At 45.7% G+C, this 6,046-nt stretch overlaps 1 long non-coding RNA gene and 1 pseudogene across 1 annotated transcript; both read left to right on the top strand.

The window, feature by feature from the left end:
* Positions 1–791: 791 nt before the first annotated feature.
* LOC127673746 (sperm motility kinase Y-like) lies at positions 792–3,232 on the top strand (annotated as a pseudogene).
* Positions 3,233–4,450: 1,218 nt separating this feature from the next.
* Positions 4,451–5,705, top strand: LOC127673637 (uncharacterized). Its single transcript, XR_007975225.1, has 3 exons — positions 4,451–4,728; positions 5,490–5,555; positions 5,650–5,705. It is a non-coding gene; the product is annotated as an uncharacterized LOC127673637 (long non-coding RNA).
* The last annotated feature ends 341 nt before the right edge of the window (positions 5,706–6,046 follow it).

Here is a 6,046-nt window from a genome sequence, read left to right as displayed (position 1 = left end):
TTTGTGTCTGTGTCTGTGTCTGGGTCTGCATCTCCGTCTGTGTCTGTGATTGGTTCTCTGTCTGTGTCTGTCTGTGTGTGTGTCTGTGTTTGGTTCTGTGTCTGTCTGTGCTTGTGTCTGTGTCTGTCTCTGTTTGGTTCTGTGTCTGTATCTGTCTGTGTCTGTGTCTGTGTCTGCATCTGTGTCTGTGCACCTGCCTGTGCACATACCCCTTGGTCTCTTGCATCTGTATTGCTTGTACCTTGGTGCAAGAGAGTGTACAGGAGAGAAGTCAGCCCGGCTGCTGTACCTAAGGTAGGCCATCAACATTATTTTTGAGACAGACTTACTCAATGGCCTGAAACTGGCCAAGAATCTGGGGCCGGTTGACCAGAAGCTCCCAGGGATTTGATATGACCACCACATACTCTCAGGTTAAAGGCATATATAGAGAGTTTGCTGTTTATTTATTGATTGACTTTGGAATGAGCTCAAGAGATAGATTAGACCACATATTTGTAAGGCCACTGGCTGTGTGTCTCCTTAGTGCTGCTCTTTTGATTTTTATTTATGCTTTATTTGGATGGCTACTTTGTTTTCCCTAGGATTTATTTTCTCACATGATATTTTATTGTTATGATTATTTCCTAATGCATTTCAGGCTGCTTCAGTCTATCTATTTTCAATATATTTTGGTTTCCTATTTTTGCATTATTATTGTTTAGTGATTTATTCACGGCATGTTGTCATTGGCTTATAATTAATACATATTTGCCTTTCAAGACACTTTGGCTTTTCCAGCAGGGAGAGCTTGAGATGTCTGTGGATGAGCCCACAGGATCTGTGAGCCTCTGTGGGAAGACATCTAGTGGTTCCTGGAGCAGCTGCAGCAGCCAGGACACATGGAACTACAGTGGAGGTGAGCTACAGGACCAGGGAGCAAACACCCTGACCTGGCCAATGCTAATCTGAATCCCTGGCCACAGGCTGCAATGGTCACTCAGGGCTACACTGAAGGCCACTCAAGGACAAAGAATGGGCCATCAAAACTGTGTGCGGTCTTGTTCTCAGAGTCTTGTGCTGGTAAAAACCAGCTGGCCTTGGCCACTGAAGTTGAGTCCAGACTCTATGGCTTTTTGGCCATGGTTGTAGGTTTAATAGTCTCTGATATTTTACTATCTTATTGTTTGTCATTGCTTAATTTTAAGTTTCAATATTTTGCTCAGGGGAGGTGTGGTTTCATTGGGAAAGACTACGTCCTAAAATGAAATGGAATATTCACTGAAGTGCTGGGAATTTATATTTGTTTTGTCTTTTACTAATGCTTTCGCCTCTCATTTTTTCATATGATTTTTTTCTTCAATCTACATCCAATCACAGTATTAATCAACTGTAACCCTCCCAATCAACCTGTTTTATGACTATGTTTTTTAGTTTCATCATCTGTATTTGGAATGTGTGTACTCTTGGGTTTCTAGTTTGGGGTGCGTTATTTGGTTAGGTTTTACTTACATTTTTTTACTTTATCTTTTCCCCCATATATTTTTCATAATATTCATTCTATTTTTCTATCCTTTACTTACCTTTATGACAAGCACATTTTCTTTGTTTATTTTTACGTAGCATGTGTACTAATTTTGGTTTCTGTTTTCCTACATCTTTTTCATTACATTGATTCTATTCTTTTTATGTTATTTTTAGGTAGCATTAGTAGTGATTCAATACCTACACATAGTGAGGAGGAGTTACCACCATTCAGCTTCGAGCCCCATATCTCTGAGGAGGAAGACTTCCACTCCCAATACAAAGTCTTGAGGACCATCGGGCAAGGGAGTAACGCCAAGGTCCTCCTGGCCCAACACCGGCTCACAGGCACACCTGTGGCCATCAAAGTTCTTGAAAAGGGCAAGCAGTGGTTCCAGTCAGCCATGATGGAGGCCAATATAATGAGAACACTCAACCATCCCAACATCATCTCACTTCTACAAGTGATTGAGACCACAAAAAGCATATACCTGGTAATGGAATTTGTTGAAGGACAACAACTCTACCAATACATCAAAAATTCTGGCCACATAGAGGAGGACGAGGCCCGGAAAATATTTAAACAATAGCTGCCGTGAGCTACTGCCATGGACATGGTATCGTGCACAGGGACCTGAAACCTGATAACATCCTGATCGATAACAATGGAAAAATCAAAATAATCGACTTTGGCCTTAGTACCAAAGTCAAACCTGGTCAAATGCTCAGTCAGCACTGTGGTTCCTACTCTTTTGGTGCCCCAGAATTCTTCCTCGGTAAAAGATACGATGGTACCAAAAGCGACTCGTGGACCTTAGGTGTGGTCCTGTATTTGATGATTGTCGGGAAGGTGCCTTTTGATTCTGTGATCATCCATGAACTGCAAAGACAAGTTGTGGCAGGAGTATATCCTGCCCCCTGTGGGGTCTCACAAGAACTAGAGGACTTGCTTAGTCTATTACTGACCATCCACCCTACATATAGGCCCACACCCATGGAGGTGATGCTGCACCCCTGGTTTAAAGGGGACTGGAAGATGTTCCCAAATCCCTGTAAGGATCTAATCCCTGCCAGGGCAGACCCTACCATTGTCCAAGCCATGGAATATCTTGGCTTCCGAGCTCAAGATATTCTCGAGTCACTACGTAAACAGAAATATAACCAAGCCATGGCTTGCTATACTTTACTAAAAGGACAGGCTCTCCAGAGACATGTCTACTCAACAGTGACTCAGACAGTGAGTCCAGTGGCAGCCCCATTCCCGACCATTGATGCTGCTGCTGCTTTTACTTTAGGAATGAAGACAAGCAGAAGTGCTCCTATACTTGGCCCACTGGTCTCACCATCCTACACTGGTCAAGAGTCTACCTATGGCCAGAAGGCTAGGCAAAGAGCAGGAAGAACATCCACTGGGCCTGATTTTCTTCACTTGCGGCCACTCCAGTGGAAACCCACAGAGGACCAACAACACATATTTGCCATGAGTGTCCCCTGTATTAACACAACAACCAGAATCACTGAAAACAGCAGCAATTCGATCCCAGAAGACAATCCCCTCTCCCACAGTGCCTCAGAGAATAAGCCCATCCCCAGCAGGGCCAGGGCCCAGCCCCTAGGCTTCAGGGGATGGGCCAAGAGGGTACGAAATGCCATGAGGAGACTCTGTTGCTGCTTTACAGGAGGAAAGCAATCTCGCCGCAGGCAGCACAGAGTCTCCCCCCAGAAATGAGGCCCATGGAGAAAATCCAGAGAAAAAGAAGCAGGCAGGGCCCAGGTAGCTTTGTGCTTTGTCCTACCCACTTTACTCTGTGCTGGTCCCTCCTCTGTCTTCATTTTCATTTTCATTTTGCCCACAATTCTTACCTTCTCATCTTCTCGAAGTACTTTAGAATTCATCAACCCCAAGCCTTCTCCCTATTCTGGGTTTCTCCTCTTGCCAGCATGGACTCAATATCAATGATTTTTAATCCACACAACAGAATTGTTTTGCTGACCCCATTCCTTCTCCTGGAGTCCATCTTCCCTAAAGACAAGAAAGAAAGAAAGAAAGAAAGAAAGAAAGAAAGAAAGAAAGAAAGAAAGAAAGAAAGAAAGAAAGAAAGAGAGAGAGAGAGAGAGAGAGAGAGAGAGAGAGAGAGAGAGAGAGAGAGAGAGAGAGAGAGAAAGAAAGAAAGAAAGAAAGAAAGAAAGAAAGAAAGAAAGAAAGAAAGAAAGAAAAAGAAAGAAAGAGAAGAAATTAACCAACTTATTTCTGTGTCACTATTAGAATTGCTATCTGCCTATTTCTGGAACCAGATAGCACACTGAGAACCAATTATAAAAAAATGATTTAACTGAATATTAATATTTACAGAAGAGTTATCAGTATTCTTGAGGGTTCATCTCTAAGAGACAGAGCTAGGTGGCAGAGACAACAGGAAGTGGTATGTTCTGAATGAGGAACATTTTCCCAAAGCTGATAATGTAATAGGTCTGAAGGAGCATTCGGGAGCATTCCCAGAAGGAACGGCTTCTGGGGGGAAGAGAGGAAGTTTCTGGACAGTGAGGAAGCATGATTATGTGGAAATTCCTAGAGATATATCAGCAGGGAAAATCAGTAGGCTGGTGGATATGGTTCCCTGAACTGGTCAGGTGGCTATACTAAAAGATCTGAGAGAGGTTCTCAGGAGGGATTCACTGTTTTTGCCTAGCTGATGACATAGCATAGGTAGACTGACTAGGAGACAAGTCAGTGGCCCTGTGCCTGAGACTTCCATGTCTCCTATTCAGGAGATCTCTCAAATAATACCAATTGCCCCCCACCCCACCCCACCCCTGCCACCGTGATCTCAGCTGCTAGAGGGCTCTATCCACAGGGACAGCCCTTGTGTTGGTATAGGCAGATGACTTCATCCATGTGTCACTAAGGTCCCTGTGATATGAGATGCCATGTGTATGGACAGACCAAGGAGTGGCCACCAAGAGAGCTCAGAGGCCTGTGGACCAGAACGCCAGGCCTAGGATGGATGAGGGTGCAGTGCTGCTGACATAGGCGAGTCACTCATCCAGAACCTCTGCCCTGCTGCCTTTCACTGGCAAGAAAGCCTGTCACCAGTACTACTGCCACCTGAAGGAACAGATACTGAGTTCCAGGTTTCTGCACATAGAGAAGGCCTGCTTTCTCCTGGCTGCCAGTGGGTTACAGGATGACCTGGGCCACCAAAAGGACTTAGTCCTTATGAGCAGGTACTTCGTGCCACATGCCTATTCCCAAAAGAACAGGAAAATATGTCACCCTCCCTGTGTGTGTGTCACCCTTCCTGTGTGTCTGTCACCCTCCTTGTGTGTTCTTTTTCTCTGGAAGTGCCTGCCATCCACCATGAGCAGCAGGGTCTGACTCCACATGAGGCAGTGTTATGCTTCATAAGGGATGCCTGCCATCTTGAGGATATTCTGTTCACTTCCTCAGGATATACAAGACTGACCCTGAGGTTTGGGATCAAAGGTTCCCAGGACAACAGTGCTTCTGAGCCACCTGGTTGACAGCATGACTTAGAATGCAGTTAGTGTAGGCAGGGCAGTCCTTAGGGCCTGCATGGCCTGTGGTGAGCTGGTGGCTGTCCTGATGTGGCACACTGAGTTTCTCTGGTGTCTGAGTTCTGGTAAACCTTTGCCCAGCCTCTGCTCTAACTGGTTTGGTCTGACATTGATTGGAAGATCATGGTTGGCCTCTCTGGCGGTCCCATATTCAATGCCTGCATACTGCACGGCCTCTGCTCCCAGTTCGCAGCCTTCCACAGCCTTCCACTAAGCGTGCAACTTTGGTCTAAGGGGTTCACAGAACACAAACACCTATTGTAGCATACCAAATACACGTGTGCCCTGGGCATATGTAGGGGAACGAGAGGCCAGGACAGAGCTCTTGGTTTGTGGGCCCTCTAGCCTGTTAGAAAGACCTCCTTCCACTTGCCCAGAGACACAGCCTAAACATCTGTCCTGTGTTCTAGGTAAAGGAGGAGGACCACCCTACTGTTTTCCTGCGTCTCACTCTGAATGGAGTGATCATCTATCAGGTGAGGACCCCTCCTCTTTCTCTCCTGTCTCCTGCTACCCCAGATCCTACCTCACGCTCTCGTTTCCGCATCCCACATAACCTCTGTCTTTCAGGAGGAAGACTACACTCCACAGTGGCTCTGTGACTTCCCCAGGATACATATTTAAAGGTAACAGTTCTGGTGGGTGTCTGAAGGGTAAATCCATCCATAAATCTCAGCAGTCCTCAGAACCTGGGACTCAACAACTTCATCCTCATTTTTCTTTCTCCAAAACATCACTCATCCTTGTGATCCTCACAGCCATGTCTGGGATGAGCTCTCCAAGAGATGTATAGCTCTGGCTGCCACCAATTACCAATTTTCCACTCAGCAACAAAGGGGAAATTAGAGATACACCAGTTAGCCTCTGTCCCTCCTTCCTTATTCCCAAAGCCATGACAGTGAGGAATGCAGGAGAGCAGGCAGGCCAAGCACTGATTAGGGTTCACTGAAAATCCTGCAAGCAAGAC

Source organism: Apodemus sylvaticus, chromosome 23 (genome assembly GCF_947179515.1).
Source record: "Apodemus sylvaticus chromosome 23, mApoSyl1.1, whole genome shotgun sequence".
NCBI lineage: Eukaryota > Metazoa > Chordata > Mammalia > Rodentia > Muridae > Apodemus > Apodemus sylvaticus.
The sequence above is the reverse complement of the archived record's forward strand: the minus strand, read 5'-3'. Positions and strand labels throughout refer to the sequence as shown.